Genomic DNA, 14,798 nt, shown 5'->3' on the forward strand with positions numbered 1-14,798 from the left:
ATTCGGCATGGTCACCAACGTCCACCCAAGATTGCTAAGCTAGTGGAGAGATTTACCCTCCAGTGACCAAACTCTTGTCCGAAAATATCTGGGAAATCTACCATCCCTCCTGGAGATCCAACCCAACAACATGATCATAGAAGCTGCCACACTGTTCTGGGATTGTGAAAGGGCCGTGTTCCGCTTTGGGGACATTGAAATGACGCCCTTGCTAGAGGAGATAGGAGGACTGGCTGATCTAGTGTGGAAAAATCCGAACTTGCTAATGCTTGAGAACCGCAAAGGCAGGGGTTTCCTCAAAATGATGGGTCTGAAGAAGAACACAGAATTGACATGCCTGAAGGAGTCATACATCCCTTTTAACTATTTGTATGAAAGGTACGGTTACAACAAATCCTACCGTACCTACCCTGACGAGTTTGCCATCACATCCTTGGGGCACATCCATTGAAGGGTTTTCGTCTTCATGTTTTGTTTCCTGGGGCTGATCGTGTTTCCGATGAAGAAAGGGAGAATCCATACCAAGATGGATATGGTAACTAAGACCCTAATAGAGGGGATTGGTGGGCAGCTATTCAGCATCGTGCCCATGATCATTGCAGATATATATCGAGCCTTGGAGAAGTGTCAACGAGGAGCAAAACACTTCGAAGGCTGTAATTTATTACTCCAACTCTGGCTCATGGAACATCTCCACAAGGGAGAATACCAACAAGATATTCAACGAAGGGACTGGGATGATCACATCGCTTTCTATCATCCAAAGCGAATGAATTACATCCCCGATATGTTCGCTCAGCCTAAGAATGCCAAAGAATGGGTTGAACTATTTAATAATCTGACTGAAGAACAGGTTCAATAGATGTTCGAGTAGTTTCCGACCGAGGAATTCATCGACCGATCCAGAGATGAACCTTTCCTAATACTGATTGGTCTGAGAGGAACATACCCTTACGTCCCTCTCCGAGTTATGAGGCAAGCTGATAGGAAGAAAGTTATACCCAGGGTCGACAAGATGAGTCATTTCCGAGCTGACTTCCAAAATGATGATAGTCCCTACAAGTGCCAAGCTCAACATATGTGGCACTGCAAGATCATAATGGGGAGAGATCATTGAACCAGACATGTATCATGCTGGTTGTGCTCCTTTCTACTCAGGTTGGTTGGAAGACAATCATGATGGTCTGGGCCAGCTAGGGTTTGCCCGAGGTCACAGGATTAAAGATGAAAAGGCTGAGGCGTATGTCAAGTACAACCAGCTGCGCAAAAGGATCCGTAAGTACGAAAGCGAATATTGCGAAATAAAAGAGTCCAGCCAGAAGCTGATTGAGGAATGGAAGGACATGGCTGTCAGTGCCAACAAGCGGCTGGGATACTTGGAGCGAGGCATAGAGGAATTGGAGAGAAAATTTCTCAAGAGGGTCGAAGATTGTCAAAATGCTGAAGGGACCGAAGACGACCATCTAGCTAGAGCATACCTGTTGCTGGGACTCTGCAAGTTAGGAAATTTGTTCGACGGAGCCAAGGATGCCGAGTCTGGGGAAGGTCCTTCTGGAACCGAATAGATAGGAGTTCGTCTTTTCGCTTTTATGAATGTAATAAGGCCAATGGCCATTAGTGACTTTTTATTTCCTATTTATTTAGTGTCAATTTGGATTCGTCTTATTTTCTATCAATAAAATGAGGCATTTACCATTCTAAGTTCTCCAAAGCAATTTGTCGCTAGGCCTACCTCAGGCACAAAGAGGTCCCCCCAAATTAGGACACAATTTACATTCCCGCACTATGTGTTTAAATATTGCAATACTTCTTATGATCCTCATTAACTTGATTACCTTTTGTTTTTGTTTTTATTATTCCCCTCCCCAAAGGTTAGTTCGTGCACTCTGGTAACATCATCCTATTCCACGAGATCCAGGAACCCTCCACCCACTCCTCCTCTTAGTCCTGTCAAAAACAAGAACAAAGGCAAGATGGAAGATTTGAACAATGTCAGAAAGGAGAATCCAACTAAACGTGTAGAGGCCACTAATGGCCATGGTGCTCAGGTCCCTAAGGAGAATGTATCCCAACTTGAACAGAAACTGCTGAAATTCCAAGAAGAGCTCGATCAGGTTCGGAATCTGGCAAGCCTGTCATTTTCCCTCAGCACCCCAGATATCAGTTTCCCCAATACTTAAAACCCTACACCTCCTCAAAATATCCTAAAGCAATAGAATCATCCTGTTCCTCACCATCACACTATTCCACCAAAAACTTAATGCAACACATGCCATATCCCAAATAATACTCCACTACTCATCCCAGAACCTCAAAACTCCACAAATGACCATTTCCACACCCACATACCAGGCCACCATAACACCCCCATCTATGTAAAGACCATGCCACACTCCACCTAACCTATCCCAAGCACACCTGAGTCCGATGAAAAGGACCTACTTATTAGGAACCTAGCAGAGGAGCTCAAGAAACTGACCAGCCGGATTCAAGGCGTTGAAGAAAGCAAGGGAATTGATGGGCTGAACTATGAGGATCTTTGCATACAGCCCAATGTCGAACTGCCCGAGGGGTACAAACCTCCTAAGTTCGAAATATTTGATGGTATGGGTGATCCAAGGGTCCATCTGAAGGACATACTACGACAAACTGGTTGGAGTAGGGAAATACAAGAGAATCTTCATGAAGCTGTTCATGAGGAGTTTGAAAGGAGATGCATTGTCTTGGTACGTCAGCCAAGATCCAAAGAAGTGGTCAAGCTGGGTAGGCATGGCGTCCGAATTTATGGACATGTTCAGGTTTAATACAGAGAATGCGCCTGACATGTTCTATATTTAGAATCTAAAGAAGAAGCCTACAGAAATGTTTCACGAGTATGCTACTCGCTGGAGGTCCGAAGCTGCTAAGGTCAGACCTGCCTTAGAAGAGGAACAAATGAACAAGTTCTTTGTCCAGGCCCAAGACCCACAATATTATGAGCGGTTGATGATGATTGAGAACCACAAATTCTCCGACATTATCAAATTGGGTGAAAGAATTGAAGAAGGTATCAAATGCGGTATGGTTACAAACTTCGAGGTCTTGCAAGCTACCAATAAGGCTTTACAGTCCGGTGGTGTGTCCAAGAAAAGGGACGTAGGGGCCGTAATGGTTGCACAGAGGACCAAATCTCCCATCAAATATCAAACTTACCCAACACCTCCACTCACATATCAGCCAACTCTGAACTACCAAGCACCCTCACCCTCATACCAAGCTCCACCACCAACTTATTAGTCACCTCCACCTCCTACATATCAACCTACTTCACCCAGATACTCCCAACCCGCACATGTCTACCAAACCTATAATTCTCAGCCATCCCACTATCAATCACCTCCTACACGCAAAAACTTCCCTAGACCTTGGCCACATTTTGATTGCAGACCTTCAAAACAATATACAACCATTGCTGAACCCATTGACCAGTTGTATGAGAGACTCAAAGTCGCTGGTTATGTCACCCCCATCCCTGCTGCAACCCCTGAGAACCCTTCTCAGTGGGTTAACCCAAACAAATCCTGTGCATACCACTCCAGCATGAAAGAGCACACCATCGATGAATGCCGTTCCTTGAAAGACAAGATCCAGTCTTTAATTGATAACAAGATTATTGTGGCAAAGGAACCCACTCCAAATGTCTGCAACAACCCTCTACCAGACCATAAGGGTGGAGGTATCCACATGATCGAAATAGAAGATGATTGAGATCCCGAGGGATCGATCGAGTTAATCGCAGAAGGTGATGACCCGAAGAAGCTAATAGTTACCCTTAATCCGATCATAGTCCAGATTCAACCATCTGAGGATGCTGAGGTGAATATGTCTGTGCCACTTGAGTTTGAAGCAACGGCATCTGCAAAAACACCCGCACCAATTGAGGTTGAATTCGTGTCTCCAACAAATGTACCCACACCATTTGAGGTTGCAATTTTGCCACCCAAAGCACACACTCTATTCGGAGTAAGGGTAGCCACGCCGATCCCAGTGGCAATGTCGACTATGACACCATTCCATACAAAGGCTGTACCCTGGGACTATACAACTGAGGCGAGGAGGAAAGGCAAGGTCAGGTTCGAAGAGACTATTGCAGCACAGGGCATGACGAGAACTGGTAGAGTCTATACCCCTAAACATCTAGCTAAGTCAAGCAAGTAGGCCTCCAATTGGCCACCCATCATTGAGACAGGTCCAGATGACCTCAGGAGAAAGATACAGGCCAAGGAATACTCGGTCATCGACCAGTTGAACAAAACACCAGCGCAAATCTCCATTCTTTCTTTGCTACAAAATTCTGAGGCACACAAGAATGCTCTGTTAAAGGTGCTGAGTGAAGCATACGTACCAAGAAACATCACTGGGGGGGAAATGACTAACATGATAGGACAAGTACTGGAGAGCCATAAGATCACCTTTCATGAGGATGAGCTGCCACCTGAAGGGTTGGGGAACAATAAGGCACTGCACATCACCATGCAATGCGAGGACTATTTCATCACCTGAATACTAATCGATGGAGGTTCCAGTCTCAACATTTGTCCGATGGTAACATTCAAGAAGTTGGGTAAAGGACTACATGAGATAAAAGACGGAGCTATCAATGTGAAAGCCTTCGATGGTTCCCAGAGGTCCACCATTGGGGAGATTATTCTATGCCTGCAGATGGGACCAACATGGTTCGATGTCGATTTCCAGGTGATAGTTGTGCCAACATCTTACAACTTAATGTTGGGACGGCCATGGATTCATGCTACTGGGGCTGTAGCATCAATGCTGCACCAAGCAGTAAAATTCAAAGGGAATCACCAGGAAGTGATCATTCACGACGACTGTAGCAACCCCATATACAGTCGTCAGACCATTCCGACGATCGAAGAAAGAAGGAAGCTGGCTGGAGAGACTTACCATCACATTGAACAAACCTAAGATTCCCCCCTCCTTTTTTTATATTCTCAAGTATTTGTAAAACTGTAACTTCTTTTTAAAATTCACCTTTTAATGATTGTTTTCAAACTCTTATGTGTTTAAAATTAAATCCCTTACTATTTGAGCCTATACTTATCTATTTTCTAACTGTACAAATTCACAAAACTATCTGGCCGAAAACCACACTAGTGGATCCTGAGGGGTGCCTAACACCTTCCCCTTAGGATAATTTCAAGCCCTTACCCTATCTCTCGTTATCAAACAAACTTAGAAATGAACCCTATAGGTGTCCTAATGCACCTTAAATCATTAGGTGACGACTCTTCAAAATGCAAACCCCGTTCCCAAAAGGAATGAGTTGTCCTATACCCAAAAATGTCATAAACTCGATTTTCCAACGAAAAAAGGGAAAAAGGGGGCACGACAAGGGTGACACTGGACAATAAAATTGATGCTAGCTAAATGGCCTTGTAGGACAAATTTCCTTTTTCCACACACATAACTTTGGATTCCATCTCTCTCTATTGTAAATTCCAATTTAGTACAATACTTTCCATATGCACTGTAGATAATAAATTTGCGTTGAGAAAATAAAATCAAGATTGAAAAATATTGCAACAATCATAGTATTTAATTTTAAATATTTGAGTGTTACAATCTCTACGAATCTTCTGATTCTTCTTTCCAATAGTAAATAAATTCAAAGGCCTTCGAGCTTGAACTTGAATCTATATTTGTTGCCACGAACGATGATCTTGAATTCAACTAGCACGAACTTTGATTTGAACTCGTACTCCTTGAATCTTAATTTGTTCTTCATTTTTGAGCTTGAACTTCATTTGTTCTTCGTTCTTGAGCTTGAACTTGATTTCTCAAACTTGAACTTGATTGCTTAAAGCTTGAAACTTGTGGAGGAATTTACAGCATTTGATCCACGAGCTCTTTCTTGCTTCTTGTTATAATTTCTGGTCCATTTTCTGAGTTATGAAAACCCCTATTTATAGTTGTGGAAGGGAGGAGTTATGATAAGAACAAACTCTTTTCGACCAATTAAATTGAAGCGTGACATGGCCGCATTTGATTAGCCAGAACATGTCACTTGCACATGTGGCGCGATTTCATTGGCCTTTTAATCTGACCTGGCATGCCTTGTCATTTTGATACGTGGCATGATCCTATTGGCTCTTCCGTTTGAATTGGCGTCCCACGTCATTTGACATATGGCACCAAACTAGGCCTCTAGAAAGATGGCATATTGGGCCTAATGAAGTGGGATCATCATTCGCAACCTAATTAAATGGGTTAGCCCAGTCAATTTTATTAGACTTAAATAATTAATTCAATTAAATTAGCCCATAATATTTATTTGAACTAATATCTTGAATTTAAAATATAGTCCAAATTATTTTATAGATTTATTTTTAATAAAATTTATATGCCTAAAAATACCCGCTACTTCAAAATTTATCGAACATAACCTTTAACTTGAAGCGATAAAATCTTGAAGTAAAAGTGAAGCATTAGACATTAGCCTCGAGTTAAACGATGTTCCAGGGGAAAGAATCCAACCAATCAATTAGTTCATAAATTTTGCAATTTGATAGATATTTTGAACAAGAATAAGACCAAACAACAATGACTGCACTTGCATTTTACGTGTTGTCCCACTATATTTGTGTGGCCTTGTAATGCATAATGGATTTGGTTGGAAGTATTTACTTGTGGCAAAACGATCCTGTTTGTCTGCAATAAGGAAATGTTGTCATGACTATTAAGCTTTTAGGAGTCAACTACAATTACTGATTCCCTTTTCGTGTTGGGAACAAATTCTCGTTGCAGCCGCCTTAGCAGTTGATCCCACATCGGGAATAAATCTTCCATGCCATATTTTTTAAACCTATATAAACTCATGTGATCGTATTTGTTGAGCATCAATTCACAGTATTTGCAAGTCACTTGAGTCTGCTTTTGTGAACTCGAAAGCATTAACGCGGAGGTAATTTCTTCTTCTTTTCTTGTGCTTTTTCCTTTGTTATTTTTTTTTCTTTTTGTAGGCCAAGAAGAGAAAAGTCATCGAGTGTCAAGTTGATGGGCAATCCAGTGATGTACCATAGAAGGATAAATTTCATTGCTGCATATATATGATCAAATCCTCAACAACATATAGAAGGCCAAATCCATATCGACATATGTCTACAGATCCACATCATCATATAAACGGGAAAATTCACGGCAACATATAGAATTCTCAACAACATATTGAAGGATCAAACCGCAACAACATATAGAAGGACAAGTCCATGGCAAACTATAGAAGGACAAATCCTCAACAACATATATATGGATCTAATCAGTGATGAGACCAATTTAAGGTATAAAGGGACTTAAATATCAACCTTAAAATTGGAAAAGCACAATTCCTTTTAAGAAACATATCTGCGAAGAGGCCAATTTAAGGTGCAAAGGGACTTAAACATCCATCTTAAGATTGGAAAATTAGAAAGTCTCAAACTTGAAGACTTGGTGGATTTGCAAATTTCAACTCAAATACCAACAAATTTGATGGTTGACGGAGTTGAAGATTTGGCGGACTTTGACGCTTCTGCTTGAAGAGTGGTACTCTTTTAAACATTAACTTGAAAATTAGAAGACTTGGTTCAACTTGAAGACTTGGAGGGCTTGAATACTTCAGCTTAAAAAGTTTACGAACTTGAAGACTTCAAATTGAAGGCATAACAGACTTAGAGGGCTTAAACATTTCAACTTGAAGACCGACGAGCTTGAAAACCGACGGACTTAAAGACTCGGTAGACTTTAAATACTTCAGCTGAAGGCGTAGCAACCAAGGTGAATTCAACTTGACTTGGCATTAAAGACTGCAACTTGAAGATTTGGCCTTCTACTAAAAAACTACATCCATCCATTAAAGATGCCAATTTTCTAAGGAGACTTGCCCCCATTGAACCATCAATCTTTGATAAGGCACAAAGTTCAATGAAGGAATACATGTAAGCCCAATTTTTTTTTAAGTCCCAATCAAGTTGATTATATTCCATCATGCTTCATTCGAACAATGATTGGGGCAATATATATCTTTTGAACTCATGCGACTAAACTTAGAAGAAAACTCCAAGGTACCTACGTACCTTGGTGAAGAGGATCAAGTCATGTCGTAGTTCAAAATGGATGAGTTTCTTTTTATTTCTCTTTTTTTGGGTCGTACACAGTTTATACTCTTGTGGGCCAGGAATAACATGCAGTTCATGCTCTTACGTTAAGGAGCGTAATAACTTGCAGTTTAAGCTCTTATTTTAAAGAGCTTTGCGACTTGAAGATTTTGCTCAAATTTGAAGAGCTTCATGACATGCAGTTTAGGCTTGTATGTCCAGGAGCATAACGACTTTTGGTTTAAGCTCATATTTTGAGGAGCTTTGTAACTTGAAGATTCTGCTCTAATTTTAAGTGCTTTGCGACTTAAAGATTTTTCTCAAATTTGAAGAGCTTCATGAAATGCAATTTAGGCCTGTGAATCCAGGAGCATAGTAATTTGAAGAAAGCTCAAATTTTAAGAGCTTCACAACTTGAAGTTCAGCTTGAATTTGAAGAGCTTTGCGACTTGAAGTCTTTGCTCGATTTTGGAGAGCTTTTGACTTGAGTCTTTTCTTGAATTTGAAAAGCTTTGTGACTTGACGTGTTTTCTCGACTTTAAACAGTTTTTGACTTGGTCTTTGCTTGAATTTGAAGAGCTTTGCAACTTGAACACTTTGCTCGAATTTGAAGAGTTTTACAACTAGAAGACTTTGCTCGAATTTGAAGATCTTTAAAATATTAAAGATTTAGTTCAAATTTGGGGAGTTTCATGACATATAATGTTGTCTCATATGCCAAGAAGCATTATAAGCTGCAGTTAGGCTCGTGCGTTGAGGAGTATTATAACTTGCAGTTTAGGCTCGTGCGTTGCGGAGCATAGTGACTTGAAATTTAAGCTCGTGTTTTAGGAACTTTGCAACTTGAAGATTTTGCTCGAATTTGACGAGCTTTACAACTTGAAGACTTTGCCGAATTTGAAGAGCTTTATGTCTTGAAGTTTGGCTCGAATTTGAAAAACTTTGCGATTTGAAGTCGTTGCTCGACTTTGAAAAGCTTTCGACTTGAGTCTTTGCTCGTATTTGAAGAGCTTTGTGACTTGAACACTTTGCCCAAATTTGAAGAGCTTTACAACTTGAAGACTTTGCTTGAATTTGAAGAGCTTTACCCCTTAAAGATTTAGTTCAAAATTGGTGAGCAACGTGACATACATTATATACTCATGTACCAAGAAGCATTGCAACATGCAGTTTATGCTCGTGCATCGAGGAACAATATAATTTGCAATTTTGGCTCGTGCATTAAGGAGCATTACGACTTGCAATTTAGGCTCATGCATCAATGAGTATTACGACTTGCAGTTTAGGCTCATGCATCAAGGATCATTACAACATGCATGGACTTTTCAGTTTCATCTTTGGATGAATGGTTTCCCCCATTCTCAGCATCATCTGCTTCTATTTCATCATGAGGCTCAAAGCTAGGAAACCCTTGATCTCCACTTGTAGCCATACTCAATTCCATATCATGTGCACAAGTGCTAGTTCTTCAAATATTTTGGGTTATATGCCTTGTAAGATATAGCAAAGACTCTAATGCATGCCTTGAATGCATATTTCGATGCTACAGGTTTCGCTAAGGCGATCTTTGCAGTCGAGGCTTAAGCTCCTCCGGCGGTTGATGAATTTAATAACTGGCTCATCCTTTTATTGATGAGAGTTTGCTTACGATGCGTCTTATGCTATATAAACTATTTAGAAACTCTTGCTCCAACTGCTTCTAACAATTGATGGAACCATATTCGAGATATGTGTACTAATCTAATGCATTACCTTTAAGAGATCGATCAAACTGTTTGACAAGATAATCACTATACATTCCAGCATTGTTGCAAGTTTCAACAAAGTGTGCTACATGTTGTCTCGGATTTCCTTGCCGTCGAATTGTTGCAACTTAGGAAGTTGATAACCAACATGTATCTTCAAGTTATCAATTCTTTGCCTATACGGCTTTGCATATGTAAGTGATAATTTGGATGACTCAGGTTTATCTTTGATAAACTCTATGATGAAGTCCTTTAATTTCTCAATGGGAATCAGACCTTTAGCGGAGACTTGAATCTCATTGGTTGTCGTTGCTTGCTTTTCGGAGGAGTCTTCTTTCTCTTGTGGTCTTTGAAGATTTAAAGGTGTTTGTGTCGATTCTCCTTCTACTATGCTATCCAATGTATCTGTTAACTTCAAAAGTTTAGCATCTTGATCTTGCATGTGCTTTGATAAGCTTTCATCAAATTTGCAAGTTGTTCTTCTACAGTAGAAACTTCAATAACCATTGCTTGCATGATCGCCATTGAGGATGAAGAATACTATGGATCTTTGTTGGAATAGAGCTTAGAGGTCACATGAGGAGATCCAACGCTCAAGTCAACATTATTGGTTTGCATGAAAGGTTTCTTGGACTTAGATAAACTAAGTTGAGCAAGAACCTCTTCGATCTTTTCGGTGACATCGTTCCCTTTTTGGGTCGCGCTTGTGGAGGATCTTGTTCCTTTTGAGGATGAAGATCTGACAATAGGGATTTATGCGAATGACACTTGAAGTGTTTGTTGTCCTAAAGAGCTTACTTTGCTCCTTGTGACTGGCCCAAAGCTTCCAAAGGTAATATTGAGGATGTTTTCCACGTTAGTATAGAGCTTGGAATTAGCAGCTCTAGTGGAAGTTGATCTGAAATTGATTTTCTTTGAAGCCATTTTGATGTTCTAGAACTTGGTGATTGAAAATTTGAGATGAGACATAGAGATTGTCCCACTGGGCGTGCCAGAATTTTTAGACAATAAATTTGCATCGAGAAAATAAAATCAAGACTGAAAAATACTACAACAATCGTAGTATTTGATTTCAAATATTTGAGTGTTACAATCTCTATGAAACCTCTGATTCTTCTTTCCAACAGTAAATAAATTCAAGGGCCTTTGAGCTTGATCTTGAATCTATATTTGTTGTCACGAATGATGATTTTGAATTCAACTAGCACGAACTTTGATTTGAACTCGTACTCCTTGAATCTTGTTTTGTTCTTCGTTCTTGAGCTTGAACTTGATTTGTTCTTCATTCTTGAGCTTGTACTTGATTTCTCGAACTTGAACTTGATTGCTTGAAGCTTGAAACTTGTGGAGGAATTTGCAGCATTTGATCCACGAGCTCTTTCTTGCTTCTTGTTATAACTTTTGGTCCCTTTTCTGAGTTATGAAGACCCCTATTTATGGTTGTGGAAGGGAGGAGCTATGATAAGAACAAATTCTTTTCGACCAATCAGATTGAAGCGTGACATGGCCACATTTGATTGGCCAGAACATGTCACTTTCACATGTGGCACGATTTCATTGGCCTTTTAATTTGACTTGGCATGCCTTGTTATTTTGCTATGTGGCATGATCCTATAGGCTCTTCCATTTGACTTGGCGTCCCACGTCATTTGACACGTGGCACCAAACTGGGCCTCAAGGAAGATGGCATATTGGGCCTAATGAAGTGGGCTCATCATTCGTAGCCCAATTAAATGGTTTAGCCCAGTCAATTTTATTGGACTTAAATAATTAATTTAATTATATTAGCCCATAATATTTATTTGAACTAATATCTTGAATTTAAAATATAGTCCAAATTATTTTATGGAATTAATTTTAATAAAATTTATATGCCTACATGCACAAAGTAACTCAGTAAGAAAAACTCAAGCAACATGGAATAAAAATCGGAAAGAAGAGTAAAAAATAACCATAAAATGGTAACAGAAGAGGAGAACTTGTTTCTTCATCAATAATAATAAAACTGAAGTGTGATGCAAAGTGAGTAAAAAAGAAGAAGAAAAAAATGCAATTTATAACACATTAAATAAATGGGGGTTATGGATTCAAAAAGTCACAACCCAAGATGCAATTATAACAAATTAAACAATTGGGGTTAGGAACTTGAAAAGTCACAATGAATGAAGAGGTTGAGTTGAATAAGTCAAGAAATGAGGAAAAAAAATAGAATCCCTACGATATGCCCCTCTTTGTGCGGAAACTCGAAGAGTTTTCGTACAAAGATAAAGTGAGCGGACACGAGCGATTTTTGCCCGTTCGAATACTCCGTGGGAAGCATTTTTAGAAAGATTTGACCGAACCTCTGCTTCAAAGGTTTCCTACATATCCTTGGCTATAAAGGAATCAGGTCAGTGTAGTTCGGGAATTTTTGGGTAGCTGGGACTACCGTGGGACTGTGATGTTACTGCTGCTTCATGCTGTTTTTACTGCTTGCTGACCTCCTTATTACACCTTACTTTAAAGGAAATACAAAATTAAACTAGACTATGGTACATGAATTATAAAATCTTATCTAGATCATGCCCTTGCGTTTCTTGTTGTCTTGATATCTTGGTGAATCTTGGGCATTTGGCTTATTCCGTATTCCTCTTGGAACTCTTGTTGTTTCTTGCTGGGGATTCTGTTGGATTCCTCTGCTTTATTGATTCTAAGTGTGCTCCTTTCTCACGTGAGTGGGCTTTTGGTTTCAACACTTTAATTGCATTCCCTCGTTCTTCAGGTGGGTGCCTCGACTGCTTTTCTTTCTTCCTTCATCCTCGTTCTCCAGGTGGACGCCTGTTTTCTTCAATTCTTTGTCCTCATTCTCCAGGTGGACGCCTGACTTCTTCTTTCTCTTTATCCTCATTCTCCAGGTGGACGCCTGACTTCTTTAATTTTTTTATCCTCATTCTCCAGGTGGACGCCTGACTTCTTCTTTTTCTCATCCTCATTTTCCAGGTGGACGCCTGACTTCTTCTTTTTCTCATCCTCATTTTCCAGGTGGACGCCTGACTTCTTCAATTCTTGGTCCTCATTCTCCAGGTGGACGCCTGACTTCTTCTTTTTCTTTATCCTCATTCTCCAGGTGGACGCCTGATTTCTTCAATCCTTTGTCCTTATTCTCCAGGTGGACGCCTGACTTCTTCTTTTCTCATCCTCATTCTCCAGGTGGACGCCTGACTTCTTCAATTCTTTGTCCTCATTCTCCAGGTGGACGCCTGACTTCTTCTTTTCTCATCCTCATTTTCCAGGTGGACGCCTGACTTCTTCAATTCTTTGTCCTCATTCTCCAGGTGGACGCCTGACTTCTTCTTTTTCTTTATCCTCATTCTCCAGGTGGACGCCTGATTTCTTCTTTTCTTTGTCCTTATTCTCCAGGTGGACGCCTGACTTCTTCTTTTCTCATCCTCATTCTCCAGGTGGACGCCTGATTTCTTTTAATTTTCATCCTCATTCTCCAGGTGGACGCCTGATTTCTTCTTTTTCTTTATCCTCATTCTCCAGGTGGACGCCTGATTTCTTCAATCCTTTGTCCTTATTCTCCAGGTGGACGCCTGACTTCTTCTTTTCTCATCCTCATTCTCCAGGTGGACGCCTGATTTCTTTTAATTTTCATCCTCATTCTCCAGGTGGACGCCTGATTTCTTCTTTTTCTTTATCCTCATTCTCCAGGTGGACGCCTGATCTCTTCTTTTTATTTATCCTCATTCTCCAGGTGGACGCCTGATTTCTTCTTTTCTTTGTCCTCATTTTCCAGGTGGACGCCTGACTTATTCAATTCTTTATCCTCATTCTCCAGGTGGACGCCTGACTTCTTCTTCTTTTCCAGGTATTTCCAGACACAAATATTGTATTTGCCCCTGTTTTAAATCAAAGAAAACTTCGTTAGTTTAAAGCAGGGTGGCTGGTTGTGGTATTCTTGCCGATGGTGATGTTTCTCTTCGTCTTTCTTTATTGCCTTGGAATGATTGAAAAGACTGTTTTGTCTTTGTAATTGATCCTTGACTATAGGATTTCCCTCTGTGTGTTTTCCTTCAAAATCTTTCAACTGTAATCATGTGCTTCTTTTGACTTTGCTGATCCTCTTTTGATTTCATCTTTCTTACACCCGTACTTTTATCTCCCACCTTTCGTGGCTGTATTTTGTAACCTTGAATCTTGGTAGTATACCTTGACATTCTTTCTTATTTGTTTAGAATAAAATTTATCTCAAAGCTTGGAGAAAGTAAGATTATTAGTAGCGAAATACGCTGATTTCGACAATTATAGAATGAAAAGAAAAATCCAATTTTTGGATGACTGTTGGAAAAGGAATAAAAGACTTATCTGATTGGAATTACTGGCACCAATGATCAGGGTATGCATTTCGGATTAATCAACCCAGTCTTTTAATCAATCTCCTTTCAATTGTCTCAAGGAGTTTTCATTGATCAATTTTCCTCATTTTTCACTTCTCCACTTCCCTTTCGCCTTATGGTGCCTGCGAAGGTTTTCACCAATAAGACTCTCTCATTTTACTTTTCTCTCAACTTCCGTCGCCTTATGGTGCCCGTGTGGGTTTTCACCTATAAGACTCGCTCATTTTTACTTTTCTCTCCACTTCCGTCGCCTTATGGTGCCCGTGTGGGTTTTCACCTATAAGACTCTCTCATTTTTACTTTCTTTCCTTGTTTGTACCACTTCATTTGCTTGCATCAGCATTTTTCTAAGATTGATCGAAAGGTCTTTTTGGTATAAGGTTAGGAATGGAAAAGGTATTAAAAGCTAAATAGCTGTGGTATGGGTTTAAAATTACAACTCTTGGAATCTTTTCTTATTTCCAATACAATTCCTGCCCCAGTCTCTTGATTGGGGTCTCTTGATATTTCTTTTCCGTGCACATTGTGCATGTTGTGCACCC

Source organism: Nicotiana sylvestris, chromosome 11, assembly GCF_000393655.2.
Source record: "Nicotiana sylvestris chromosome 11, ASM39365v2, whole genome shotgun sequence".
In the NCBI taxonomy this organism is placed as follows: Eukaryota; Viridiplantae; Streptophyta; class Magnoliopsida; order Solanales; family Solanaceae; genus Nicotiana; species Nicotiana sylvestris.